Source organism: Sciurus vulgaris (assembly GCF_902686455.1).
Source record: "Sciurus vulgaris genome assembly, chromosome: 10".
NCBI classification, from domain to species: Eukaryota; Metazoa; Chordata; class Mammalia; order Rodentia; family Sciuridae; genus Sciurus; species Sciurus vulgaris.
In genome coordinates, this window is record NC_136470.1 from 112,532,186 (window position 1) to 112,547,726 (window position 15,541).

Consider the following 15,541-nt stretch of genomic DNA (forward strand, 5'->3'; position numbering starts at 1 on the left):
GTTCTTTGATAGGGAAGTGACTTTTTAAAAGTCAAACTACATTTAATCTCTATGCTAAGGGTCTTTCAAATATTTTTTAAAAATCAAATATTATATAAACTAAAAAAACTTCAGTGTCATAGAAAAGAAAACATTTAAATATAAAAAAGCTTAATTTGAAAAACTGTTCTCCATCTATCTATTGTCAAGCATAATTAAATTAATTAATAGCTAGAACAAGAAATAACAATAGCCAGATTTGGTGGCTCATGCCTATAATCCCTGTGACTTGGGAGGCTAAGGCAGTAGAATCGTAAATTTGAGGCCAGCCTTAGCAACTTAGTAAAGCACTTTAGCAAGACCCTGTCAAAAAAAAAAAAAAAAGCTGGGGCTATAACTCAGTGGTTAAATGCCCTGGTTCAAACCCTGGAACCAAAAAACAAAAAAAAAAAAAGAAAGAAAAAAACAACAGTAATATCATTAGAAGAGGTTTTTTTCAGCAAGAAAACAGGTTAGTGACATGTAAAACATGTAGGTATATTAAAATGTATCAAAATCATGAACATTTTTCCCTAGGTTTTATCTAATCTTGTCTGACATTTGATTGTAATTTTTTCTTGATACAGACATTAATATTTGTACAAAAATTATCTGTAATTTCTCTAAAATATGGGACAAATTCTTAATTTCTGAAGTTCTTATTCAAAGAAAATGTGATTTTGATTAAGCAAATCATCAGATGCTGGAGTAGAGATGGGCCTGCCAAGGAGAGAATCTAGATTAATGACACCACACAGAGAAGAAGCAAAAACAAGTGTCTTCTACAGTAACTTTCTAGGCATGTTTAGAATTTATAGTATAAATAATGAGTGCATGTCCATATGCATGCTTTTCTAGATGCACCTATCTACCACTCCATTTTCTACAAGAGCAATGCTCTGAGGGCTTAATGAGAATGAAGTACCTGACACAGGTCTCAATAAACATCCTTCCTAACAGTCATATGAAATCCTGTTTCACCTTTTAAAAATGAAGAAATTCTAACACCTGCGTAGAGTCACACTGACATCTTGAAAACTTAGTTTAGAACTCTGGATTATAGATCTCTACCACTTGCTCAGATGACATACCACAACCTAGGCACATAATGACCAGATCCTAACCATATGACTAGACACTGTCACAGATCCCACAGGACACCTGATTTTGGGGGGGTTAAGGGCATGGACTTGGGGTGAGAGGGGGTATGATAAAACCATGAGGGTCGAGTTGAGAGAAAAGTATAGTTTTCTGAAACACTGCAACCAAAAAGACTAAGATGAGCCTTTCCAATGTAAGGAAGCAGTTCAGGGAGAAGTTATATAGAGTTAATTCCTAGGACAAGACTTTTCATAGAGGATGCCAGGAAATTTCTGAACTAAGAATTGTGGGGGTTGGGGAGGTGGGAGTTGGCTTTCCCAGTGACCAAGGCAATGATAGAAATAGCTCTAAGCCCAAATTAGACTGTAGCTGAAAGTAAGGAGAAACTGGGAGGAAAGCTATAAATGACTATATAAGTTCAAACTATGTGTGACATTGAGACTACCAGGATTGAGCAACCTATACAACACATCTGATAGATAGATAACATAAACCTCAAACTCCCTGCATTCTACACAAACTACCTCAGCCAGAGACACTGGAGCAGGAGAAAAATTAAAAAAGAGAAATGCAATAGAGGAAGAGATACAGTTTGCAGAAGAAAAAAAACAGCAAAACTGCAAAAGTCCACTGAGTGAAGCTGAGAGAGCACAAGATACCTCAGCACAAACATCCAGGTACCACTCTGCTGGATGATGATGCCATGGCAGGGTTCATCACATTGCACAAGAACTCCATAGCACTAGGGAACAAACACAGACTGAATCGTCTGCATATACATAAAAAACTTAGAAAATAAAGACAATTTGGCTTGAGATATTCATCCTGTGAATGGCCATGGGTTGATAGTCCTAAATTGGACAGTTCTGTCTCCCAGGTTGCCAGAAATAAAGTATTACAATTTCTCCAGTCCTGAAACATATAAAAATCCATTTACTTAACAAATTTTTCTTTGGTCCAAGTGCAAAATGTCCTGAAAGCAAAGGTTTTATGTTCATATTCAAAAAAGTTTGAGTTTGCCAGACGCGGTGCCACATGGCTGTAATCCCAGTGGCTTCTGAGGCTGAAGCAGGAGAATCATTAATTCAAAGCCAGCCTCAGCAGTGAGGCTAAGCAGCCCTGAGTTCAATCCCCAGTACCAAACAACAACAAAAACAAAAAAGGTTGAGTTTGACAAATACATAAAAATTAAACAACTGACTTTAAACTATCAATGAATCAAGGAATAAATCTAAAAGCAAATTAAAATTTTTCTTGAATAAAAATGGAAATGGAACATACCAAAACCTATGGGATACAGCAAAAGCAGTACTAAGAGGGAATTTTTTTTAGATTTTTTTTTCATTGATTAAATAAAGAAATGGAAAAAATTACATTGTTATAATGTGTGCATGTACAAATATTTAACAATGAATCCCATTATGTATGAATTATATAATAAGTTACATAATATAATCACACATAATAATCTTGTGTATAATGCACCAGTAAAGATTCCCTCCATAGAAATTGTATAATTTTTCATTAACATCAACAACATGTAAGAGTGTCTTCTCCCTTAAGAGGGAATTTATAGCAATCAACACTACATCAAAAAAGCAGAAAGATCTCAAACAACCTACCACTATATCTCAAAGAACTACAAAAACAAAAACAAAACAGACTCAAAATTATTCTAAGGAAAAAAATAACAAAAGTAAGAGCAGAAATAAATGAAATAGAGACTTAAAAACAAGACCTAATTCTTTGAAAGTGTAAACATAACTAACTCTTAAACTAAGAAAAAGAGAAGACATAAAAATCAGAGATGAAAAAGGAGACATTTCAGCTGATACCACAGAAATAGAAAATATCATTAGAGACTATTATGAATAACTATATGCCAAAAATTTGATAACCTATAAAAGGACAAATTCCCAGACACATATACCTTATGAAGATTGAATCATTGAAGAAACAGAAACCCAGAAAGACCAATAACAAAATGAGATTAAAACAGTAATGAAAAGTCTCCCATCAAAGAAAAGCCCAGGTCAAGAAAGCATCATGCATAAATTCTACCAAGCATTTAGAGAAGAACTACTATCAAGTCTCCTTAAGTTATTACCTTGTTATTAAAAAAAAAAAAAACAGAAGAGAAAGAAATTCTTCCAAACATATTCTATAAGTCCAGTATTAACCTGATACCAAAACAAGATAAGGACATAACAAAAAAAAAAAAAAAAAAGAATAAACATAAATGCAAAAATCCTCAAAAAACTACTAACAAACCACATCCATAGCACACTGAAAATATTATTCACCATGGTTCAGAAATTCATGCAAAGGATGCAGGGATGATTCAACATAAGCAAATCAGAAAACAACACAACAATAAAATAATGGGCAAAATCATGTGATCATCTAAACAGATGCAGAAAAGGCATTTAATAAGGTTCAACATACTTGGGGATTAGGGTTGTGGATCAGTGGTAGAGCACTTGCCTCACACGTATGAGGCACTGGGTTGTATCCTCAGCACCACATAAAACTAAATAAATAAAATAAGGTATTGTGTCCATCTACAACTAAAAAAACTTTTTAAAAATTCAACATACTTCATGATAAAAAACTGAACAAATTAAGTACAAAAGGAACATGCCTCAAGGTAATAAATGCCACATATACTAAGCCAACAGCTAAAATAATACTGAATGAGGAAAACTGAAAACCTTTTTCTCTGAGATCTAAAAAAAATAAGGATGCCCATTTGGACTTCTATTCATCTTTGTACTACATATCCTGACCAAAACAATCAAGCAAGAGAAAAAAATAAAGGGCACCCAAACTGGAAAAGAGAAAGTGAAATTATTACTGTTGCAGATGACATGATCTTATCCATAGAAAACCCCCAAGAGTTCGCCAAAACTATTAGAATTAATAAATGAACTTGGCAAAGTTGCAGGATACAAAATCAACATATAAAAATTGGTAGTTTTTTAAAATATCAAAAGTGAATTATCTGACTTAGAAATCAAGAAAGCAAACTCATTTATAATAACTACAATAAATAAATAAATAACCCAGTAATAAATTTAACCAATGAGGAAGATATCTACAATGAAAACTAAACGACATTGAGAAAAGAAATTGAAGTGGTCACACACACACACACACACACACACACACACACACACACAAAGAATGACATCCCATGTTCATGGATTGGAAGGATCACTATTATTAAAATATCCATACTATCCAAAGCAATGTATTCAATTCAATCTCTATCAAAATACCAACAACATTCTTTACACAACTAGAAAAACAATTCTAAAATTTGTATGGAACCACTAAAAACCCCAAATAACCAAACAACCAAGGTTATCTTGAGTAAAAAGAACAAAGCAGGAGGCATTCCACGGCCTCACTTCAAAATACAAAGCCGTACTAATCAAAATAGGATGCTGGGCATGGTGGTACATGTCTGGAATCCCAGTGACTTGGGAGGCTGATGAAGGAGGATGGCCAAGTTCAGGGCCTGCCTCAGTAACTTAGTGAGACCCTTAGCAACTCAATGAGACCCTGTCTCAAAAATAAAAATAAAAAATAAAGAGGTCTGGGGATACAGCTTACTGGTAAAGCACCCCAGGTTCAATCCCCAGTGCAAAAAGAGAAAGAAAGAGGGAAAAAACAGAATAGTATTGACAAATATAAACACATAATCCAATGAATGGAATAGAGAGCCTAGAAGTAAACCCATGCATCTGCAAGCAACATATTTTTGACAAAGGTGCTAAGAATATGCACTGGAGAAAGAAGAGTCTTTTCAATAAAAAGTTCTGGGTTAAGAAGGATGAAACCAGATCAGTTACAAAATTAACTCATAATGTATTAAACACTTAAACGTAAGACCTGAAGCTATGAAACCACAAGAAGAAAACAGGGGAAATGCTTCAGGACAATGGTCTGGATGAGGATTTTTTTATCAAGGAATTTTGCCTGAAATAAAAAGAAAAAATAGGCAATTGGGATTATATCAAACTAAAACCCTTCTGCACAGGAAAGAAAACGATCAGGAAGATACAACCTACAGAGTAAGAGGAAAATATTTACAAGCTATACACCTGACAAAGGGTTAATATCCAGGGAACTGCAAAAACTCAATAGTAAAAAGACAACCAAATCTAAAAATCAGTCATAGACCTAAATGGATATAGACATGGCAGCAGGCATATGGAAAAAAAAAAGTTCAACATCACTAAGTATTGGTGAAATGCAAATCAAAATCACAAATTGATATTATCTCACTCACCCCAGTCAGAATGGCTAATATCAAAATGACTGAAGACAGCAAGTACAGGTGAGGATATGGAAAAAAGGGAACCCCTGTACAGCTGGGGGAATGTAAATTAGTACAGCCATGGAAAATGGCATGGAGGTCCCTGAAAAAACTAAAAATAGAACTACCACATGATCCATCTAACCTACTGGTGGGTACGTTACAAAGGAAATTAAATCAGCATGAGAAGCAACAACTGCATTCAACATGGTCATCGCAGTACAATTCATTTGAAAACAACCTAAGCATTCATCAACCAAGGAATAAATAAAGAAAATATGATACATATATACAAAGGAATAATACACAACCATAAATACAAATTAAATTCTGTCATTTGGAACAGTGTAAATAGAACTGGAGATCATTATGTTAAATGAAATAAGCTACACACAGAAAGGTAAGTATTGCAAGATCTCACTCGTGAAATGTAAAACATTTGATCTCAAAGAAGTCAAGAGTAGAATGGTGGTTAGGGGAGGCAGGGATGGATAAAGGTTGATCATTGGGTACTGAGCTACAATTAGAAAGGAGTAAAAATATCATTTCAGTTGTGCTATTGCCAGTAGAGTGACTATAGATAATAATAATGAACTCTACATTTCAAATAGCTAGAAGAAAAGATGTTAAGTGTTTTCATCGTAAAGAAATGACAAAAGTTTGAGGAGTTAAACATGTTTAACCTGATTTAAATATTATACAATATATACATGTATTGAAACATTACATGATACTCCAATAATATGCACAATTTTATATTTTTATGTATGAATTTAAAAATAAATCTAACTTAAGGAAAAAAATAAGTCACAAAGATAAATGAAGCTATAATGACATAATGGCAAGGAGAAAAGAACATAAATACAGATTAAATCTTAACAATAAAAACAAAAAAGACTAGCACACCAATGTTCATAGCAGCACAATTCACAACAGCCAAGCTGTGGAACCAACCTAGGTGCTCATCAGCAGATGAATGGATAAAGAAAATGTGGTTATACATACACTATGGAGTATTATTCAGTCATAAAGAAGAATGAAATTACAGCATATGCTGGTAACTAGATGGAAGAGGAGATGATCATGCTAAGTGGAATTAAGTTAGACCCAGAAAGTCAAAGATCCAATGTTTACTCTGATGTGTAGAAGCTAGACCAAAATAAGAAAAAGAAAAGAGGGGAAGGACTTTCATGAAAATAAAAGAGAGATCAATGGAGAAGAGGAAAGAGACTGAGCGGGAAGGAGAAGGGACAGGAAAAGGGAAGAAGGGTGGAATGAAATCTGTGTGTATATATTAATATACCTCAGTGAATCTCCCCTTCATGAATATCCATAAGGTACTAATTAAAAAAAAAAACTATAAATAAATAGAAGAAAGATCATTAAAGGAAAAGGAAAAGTACTAGGGACTGAATTACAGCAAATTATATTCCATGCTTATATAATTATGTCAAAATGAACCCTAAGATAATGTATAACTAAAATAAACTAATAAAAAAGTTGAGTTTGACTCTAAAAGTCACCAATGTTTGGAATAGTTTAAGCAGGGACAGTAGATAACCTAGTAAATAAAATGGGAAATATTTTCACTTTTTCTTTCGTTATTACTGAAAGGACCCCAAAACTGCCTTATGCTCACTGGTAAACATATCAGTAAATCCCATCATTCTCAAATTGAAAATAGACCTATTTATATTTCTGTGCTTTCTTAAATATATTGTGAAAATTTACCTATAGCAAAACATAAAATCTGAACAGATTTTATATAATGTAATAAATATAAAATGAATACTTTATGCGGTCTTATATAATAAAGCACATAATGTAAACTGACTCATTTTTTTTAAAAACCTATCTTATCAAATTTGTTTAAAATGTTTGAACTGCAAACCATTGTTTCTCACATAAAGAAAATACAGAAGTTGTCAAAGGTGTAAAATTGGGGCTGGGGAGATAGCTCAGTCGGTAGAGTGCCTGCCTTGTAAGCACAAGGCCCTGGGTTCGATCCCGAGCACAAAAAAAAAAAAAGATGTAAAATTACATGGATACCAGACTTGCCAGTACCTTTTTTTTTTTTTTTTTTTTGGTATCAAGGGCTTACCCACTGTGCTACATCCGCAGTCCATGTTTTTTGTTTTTTTTTTTTTTTATTTTTTTAATTTTTTTTACTCTGAGACAGGATATTGCTAAGTTGCTGAGGCTGGCTTTTAACTCACAATCCTCCTATATCAGCCTCTCCAGCTGCTGGGATTTCAGGTGGGAGCCACCCTGCCTGACTTATACTTTTAACTCCAAGGGAATATAGCTGCGGAATAAAAAAATAGAACCAAATAGGGGGACCTGGCTCAGTGGCACATGCCTGTAATCCCAGCATCTCCGGAGGCTGGGGCAGGAGGATCGAGAGTTCAAAACAAGACTCAGAAAAAGCGAGGTGCTAAGCAACTCAGTGAGCCCTGTCTCAAAATACACAATAGGGCTGGGGATGAGGCTCAGTGGTCTACTGCCCCTGAGTTCAATCCCCAGTACCAAAAAAAGAAAGAAAGAAAGAAAGAAAAAGAAAAAGAAACAAATAGGGCAGAAATAAAACAGCATCTCAGATGAGAGTTTTAAAGACAAATGACAAATCATCTGGCTGACAAGTAAGATTATGATTAGAATCACTAAAATGACCACAAGTCTGGTTATTTAAATACTACATGCTATTCCTTCAGAGAAACCAAAGAGATTAAAAACAAGAACAAGATTTCCCCACACCAACTGGCATCTGGCTGGAAAACATTCTTCTTTTTTTTAATTTAAATTTTTTAGTTGTAGATGGACAGAATACCTTTATTTTAGTTATTTATTTTTATGTGGTGCTGAGGATTTATGTGGTGCCTCACACATGCCAGGCAAGCTCTCTACCACTGAACCACAACCCAGCCCCCTGCAAAACTTTCTTGATACTATTTTAGATTAAGATAATATATCTAATGAATAAATTAAAAAAATAGAAATTTTGTCTCGATCTATCATGTATTTTCAACTTCTCCATTTTTAAAAAATTACTAAAGATTTTGACAATTAGCTGAAGGTCACTAAGAAGTGATATAAATAGAACATAGGTCTCTCTGTTTTCCCAATCCACCACACAACAGTGACCTGCAGACAGGAATGTTAATGATGCAATTAAAAGTTCTCTAAAATTGAAACTATATAAAGGAAAAAAGCCTCAGAAGAAATCATGTTTTAATATAAAATACTAAAGACTAAAAGTAGTCCTTTCTAAATTGAATAATGGTCTGAGAAAATAAAAATAAGAGACAATTTACTTTTCAAATCAATACACATGAATTTTTTCCTGAAACACTTAAGGAAAATGTGGCATGACTAGGATATAATATTCATTTACTCATGATTCAGCATGAGTACCAAATGCAGGCCAAATACTGTCCTAGAAACGGAGGATATGGTAATTAACAGAGTCCCTGTCTTTATAAGGTTCATATACTACTGGATGGACACAGAAAACACACAAATAAATAATAGGCCAATAGATGCTGAGTGGCATGGAGGAAAATACAGTACAGGAGGGTGATTCGCAAGTACCAAAAATAGAGAGCAAGTCCTGTTTTAAATACAGTGGTCAGAGAAAGTCTCTGATAGGTGACATACAAGCAGAGACCTAAAGGAAGTAAAGGAGTGGGTGTACCTCATGTGGGCATTCCAAGCAAAAGGAACAGCAAATGCAAGACCTGAAACAATTAGAAAAGATAGGCAGAATGAGCATGTGGAAGTGTTAGGAGATGAGGTCCCTTTGTTATTCTGTATCATCCACGGTATTTGGAATTAACTTGCTATAGTAGGTGAAGGGTAAGAAAATCTGGGAGAATGAAAAGAACTATAATTTTATTGAGTTCCTACTAAACGCATGATAAAGGACATTATCTCATTTCATCCACACTTGCATAAACTGGGTATCATTGTACCTCTTTTACAGATGAGGCATAGAGATAATAAAAGGGGCAGATCCAAATTTAAATGCAAGTCCTTCCAACTCTAAAGTTCATGACCTAGTCATGCTCCTCTGCTTCTCTGAGATGGCCAAAGATACCAGCTGTAAAAGAGACTATTTTCCTTCATAAATCCAAAAGGAGATGTTTTCAGGTTCTCTCACTTTCCTTCATTTTCACAAAAGAGCATTTAAGCAAACACCATATTTTTTTGTCTACAGTGTATGTAAAATGTTTAGAGAAAGTAGTATAAATTCATTCCTTAAGGTGTTCCTAAACCAGCTTTGAATTAAGGAAAGGAGGTTCAGTGAAGGAAGTCCCTTGTTGCTGGTTGGTTCTCTGCTTTGAAAACTTAAGGATTTAAAATTCAGATTTAGGGAATCTGTATTTCCCTGAGATCAGCCATATCCGATCTTTCTCTGGAGAAATTACTAATTAAAATCACTAGCACTCAGCACTGTGTTAGCAAAGCCACTCCAAGATCAAAGAACTACAGGCAAAACTGCAGTCCTCAGAGGACTGCTATGGAAGTCCCGTGAGGCTCCGCATAGTAAGTGAGGGAAAGTTCCCAGGTTTCCTAAAAGTAAAAAGATAATCAAAAATAAAACTAAGCCATTACTGAAGATCGTTTAAGTTCACCTATGGAAATATATTTATTCTGTAAATGCAATTTGGACTGTTTAATATTGAGTCAATATAAATTTGCTGTGTAAAGTTACTCATTAACGTTTTGTATTGTAAACCAGATCTGGAAACATGATTTTTTTAAAAGGCACAAATAACATCCTCTGTCTCACCATCAGAGAAAATAATACCAAGTTACAGCTTGCATAATTAAAACAGGGGTCTGAGGGTTGCTTTGCTAACCTAGAGCAGTGGTTCTCATTAAGGGGCAATTTTGCCTTCTATAGAACAACTGACCATGTCTGGAGAAAGTTTTGTTTGCCACAGCCTAGAGGGGTAAAGTTGCTACTACCATCCAGCGGTAGAGGCCAGGGTTGCTGTTAAATGTCCTACAATGCACAGAACAACTACACAACAATAAAGAATTATCCAGCCCAAAATGCCAGTAGTGTTAAGGTTGAGAAACCATAATCTAGAGTTACTTAAAATAAGGGAAAGTATCCCTTTCAAAAATAATAGAGTTAAAAAAATTACTGAGAAAAAAAAAAAAAAAAAACACTTGCTGATGGATCAGAATTTTAAAGAAAAGGTAAGCCCATACAGACTGCTCTACAGGTGGTACTTTCCCCTTTTCATATGATTTTTTTCAGTTCATAAATAACATTTCTTCCTCCCTGGAAGTCTCATTCCCTACATGAGGGTGAGGTTCAGCTAATACTGAAGAAGTTTTCACTTTCTTCAAGCAGATATGGACCGGGTCAAGCAAACCCAGACTAATCTCCCAGGTTCAGCCACTGCCTCGAATCAGATCATTTCACCATTACTCCCTGGGTTTCTTCCTTCCATAAAGTGAAGATAATCTTGCCCTCAGAAGATGTTGTTTGGATTAACAAATCCATTAAGAACTTCATGACTCATAATCAGGATAAAAGGGATAAAGTGTTTTTAGATGTTACAAATGATACTTGCTTACTGCTCGGAGCACTTAAAGGAATAATAATAAAAAGATGCATATCAAACTACAAGGTGAACAATGTCTTTTCCTCTCAGACCAACTGCTTTTCAGCGAATATTCTGACCTAAAATTTTATGTTATTTGCATTTAACTGGAAGCTAGACTTTAATCATGAGAAGATCTATTGGAAATGGGGAATCCAACTCACAAAGCACTTTTTCCCACTCACCGTCAGATATAACATAATGATCATCATTTCCCTAAATAGTTCTACAAGTAATTTGACAACTACTTACACAGACCGTAGAACCTGAATACACTAAATATATACATAAATATATACATACATACATATGTTTAATCCTCCCATATGCCAAAAAGTTGAATCTGTCCTGATAATAACAAAACCTCTAAAATTCAACTTCTAAATGTCAATCCATGGAAGAATTAAATCTCATGGATATCAAGATGCATATCACTTTACTGAGCTAAAATTTAAAAATATGTATACCACTTTACAAAGAAAGGAGCAGGTCTCACTGTATTTCCTATCACAAAATATCAGAAAGCCTGAGGGCAGGGTGTTTTTTTTATTCAAGAGGGTTACCATAATTTACTTCATGTGCTACAGATCATAACAACTTGAGACCTCTCTAAGTACAGATGCAGATCTTTAATTATCAAAGTCCTTTTCCCTAAGAGTGAACACTACCTACCTCTAACTGTATGACCCCTTCCAATTTGCTCATATGAAGAAAGGTCCCATCTAGCTCTAGTATTCCATTTTTCTCATATTTAAAACTTTCAAATATTTTATTTCATTTTTCTAACATTCTAAATGACTTACAAATTTTATTTTTACTTACAAATTTGTAATCATTTCTTTTTCTTCCTATCAAAAATAACTATCTTACTAAATCTTCAAGGAGGAAGAACATAACTCCCCACTCCTTAAGTGTGGATTACAAATAGTGACTTCATTTTAAACAATGCAGTATGAAAGGGAGTAGAGAGTAGGGCTAACTCTACACTGGAGAAACCTGACAAACCCACCTCAGTTAGATGATGATTAACATCAAGTCATGTTGTCTATGTACCCTTGATATGATGTGATAAGAATGGCATCTTAACTCTGTGATCATCCTCAACAACAAAAAATACTCACCCTCATTCTAATACTGAGAAAAACATCAGACAAGCCTAAACTGAGACATAGTCTACAATGAGCTTTCCTAGTTAGTGTCATGTATCAGTGTGTCAGGAGGTTGATGCATACTGAGGACACAGAAGCTCTGCATGAGGTTTTCCCAGACTCATTCTATGGTGTTCTTAATTGACTAGTCTGATTTGTACCCTTTATATAAAACTGCAATCATAACTACAGCATTTTCTACTTTCTATGAGTTATTATAGCGTATTAATGAACCAAAGATTAGTAGAAACCCCTATCAGAAACATAGATCATCTGAGAACCCCAGAATTTGCAGCTGGTGTCTGAAATAAGAATCTTTTGAAGGACTGTATCCTCAACCTGTGAAGACTGCACCAATACTAGGTACCTTACGGAAGAATTACAAATATGGACTTTAGTTAACAATAATGTAACAACAATGGTTCATTAATTTTGACAAATATAGTAATGTAAGATATTATTAAAACAGGGAAAACTGGGTGTGGTAGGCAATTAATAAATCATTGCTTTGAACTATGTGAAACCTTGGACCGTGAAACTCTGCTTTTGGGAAGACTATGGTGTGAGGGTGTCCAGGGAACATTTGCATGGTGATTCCTGTTGATATGGCAAGTTCTGTTGTCATGGAACTCACCGTGACAACAAAAAGTTGTCTTCAAAAAGTCCTGACTTCAAATCCCAGCTTCCCTGAAGTAAGAGGAGGTGGGCATAACAGGCTAAGCCCCAACCAAGTTGTTGCCATCTTTTTCCTGTTTTCCTCAGGAAGGTCTTCACACTGAATTCCATTGGTGTTCCCACCCATTTAAATAAAGCACCTGAGCTCCATTTTGTGTTAGATCAAGTCTCCATCAGACTTGGTCCCCTTCGGACCCCACTGCTTTACTTACCTCCATGTCTTGTCTATTTCTTAAATTTCTCATACCTTTAATATTTCTAATCCGACTCACAACACTAGTTCGGAAAAACTGAGTAAACATCACGCGGGTCGTGATGACTGCAAGTGAGATTTTTGGGAACTCTTTATACCATTCTTACAACTTCTCTGCAAATCTATAACTATTCTAAAATTTAAAGTTTGTTGGTGTTTTGGTTTGGTTGGTTAGTTGGTTGGTTTTGTTAGTTGATACCAGAGATTAAACCCAGGAGCTCTACCACTAAGCTCCTTCCCCAGTTCTTTTCATTTTTTAAATTTTGAGACAGGATGTCACTAAATTGCCAAGGCTGGCCTCAAATTTGTGACCCTCCTGCCTTAGCTTTCTGAGTAACTATAAAAATCTATTTTTAAAAATAGAGCTGAGGGTCTGGGCTGTGGCTCGTGGTAGAGCACTTGACTAGCATGTGTGAGAGGCACTAGGGTCAATTCTCAGCACCACATTAAAAAAATATATAAAGGTATTGTGCCCAAAAACAGAGCTGAGACAGAAAGATCAAGAGTTCAAAGCCAGCCTCAGCAACAACAAGGCACTAAGAACTTCAGACCCTGACCCTAAATAAAATACAAAACAGGGCTGGGGATATGGCTCAGCGCCCCTGAGTTCAATCCCCAATACAATAAAAAAAAAAAAAAAAAAAGTATCTTAATTCTAAGCTACCATTAAATATGTGTATTGTTCAGGACAAATTTGTTATTTGATCATAACTTTTCATATTATTTCACAGTATCCAAAGGAGAATTACCACAAACTAAAAAGCACTAAGGAAAATAATTAAAGTTAATTATATGTGCATATTACTTTAAATACCTCTCTTTAGCTAATGTAAAAAAATGAGTTATGTGTATTTGGCCTCACCTTGACTTTTCATCCACTTAAAAGTTGTAATTATATATTTTTCACTATATTAAGCTTTCAGGGCTTAATAGTGATGGAGTGTTTGCATAGCATGCAGGAGGCCCTGGGTTTAATCCCCAGCACCAAAGGAAAAAAAAAATGATAAGACTTTCAAGCTCATTCTCCCCTAAAGAGTAGTATATATTATTAGTAATATTAGTGACTATAATTCAAGTGCATGCTAACACTAAGACTAATATGCAAGCTATTGAGAAAAAGAGGATTGAATTCATTAAGAAAAATGTAGGGGGATACTGAAAATTGAACAGACATTTAAAAATTTATCATAATTATACTCCAAGTTATTTGGATATATTATCTCATTAAATTCTCAAAAACCTCTGCAAGGTATTTATTATAATCCCTATTTATGATTTATAGATGAGGAAACAGAGGTTGGGAGAGATTTAATAGATAGTTCAATGGCAAAAGTGACATGACTTACTAGGCATGATGACATAGGCCTGAAATTCTAGCTACTGGAGAGAGTGAGGCAGGAGGATTACAAGCAAATTTAAGGCTAGCCTAGTCAACTTAATGAAATGTTATCTCAAAATAAAAACTTTAAAAAGGATGGGGATGTCACTCAGTGACTAACTAACAGATGTTAGTTAGCTTAAACCTAACTAACATAATGCTTAATATACATGCTTTGAGACTACCATGGATGGGAAAATATGAAAACTGTTCTATACAAAACTAAATGCTGACCCTTAAGTAACTCAGTTAGGGCTGGTATCTTGATCCTTGTATCCTAACTGCAGCTTCACTTTTATCACTCTGTCCCAGCTCCAAAATAAAAACCCAAATGCACGGAGCATTAATGAGTAATGTAACTCTCAGCAAGTTTTCATGACAGTAAAACATCTTCCCCTCAGAAGATGTGCACTATACCATAAGCTCTCCCTCATGTCCCTCTACTTTATGAAGTCTGTGCTCCCAAATGTGACATTCCGCACTAGCAGAGAGTTCACAAGAAGTTGCTTGGCCTGCTAGACTAGCTACTTCTCTGCCATGCCAGTTTGCCTTCCCCAATTTATTTACATATAACACATTTGCAGAAAACTGTGCTCAATCTTACCCTGGTAAAATACTTTTACAAATAATAGTTTTAAAAGCCTGCCTAATTTCTAAGTTGCTACAGAGGAACTGAGAATATTAGCAAAACTTTAAATGCTAGAAATCATAATCTAAATTCACATGCACAAAATAAATATCAAACATATAAATGCCACATCAGTTATCAGTGTAAATTTGATCAAAATAGATTAACAGCTTAGGTACTAGTTACTAACAGCTTAAGTAACTAAAAACAGGTCAAAGCCCTATCTCACAAAGCACCAGACTCAGAAGTTATACAGGTAAATTCTCTCAAATCCTTGTAGAAATGTGTAATTATAATGATTTTTAAATGTTTAAAGATTTAAAGTTCTTTTTGTAATGCCAGAATTGCACTAATGCAAATACCTACAAAAAGTCATTTCACTTATGAATATCATGTAATTCATG

At 34.7% G+C, this 15,541-nt stretch overlaps 1 protein-coding gene and 1 pseudogene across 3 annotated transcripts in view; both read right to left on the reverse strand.

Annotated features, from left to right (window-relative positions):
• LOC306670423 (eukaryotic translation initiation factor 1-like) overlaps positions 1–13,180 on the reverse strand; it is a 32,301-nt pseudogene extending 19,121 nt beyond the window's left edge. The window contains exon 1 of the transcript in view: positions 13,091–13,180. The product of the transcript in view is annotated as a eukaryotic translation initiation factor 1-like (transcript). The remainder of the gene's footprint in view (positions 1–13,090) is intronic.
• Positions 1–15,541, reverse strand: part of PPM1L (protein phosphatase, Mg2+/Mn2+ dependent 1L) — a 335,120-nt gene that overhangs the window by 273,166 nt on the left and 46,413 nt on the right. The window lies entirely within an intron of this gene.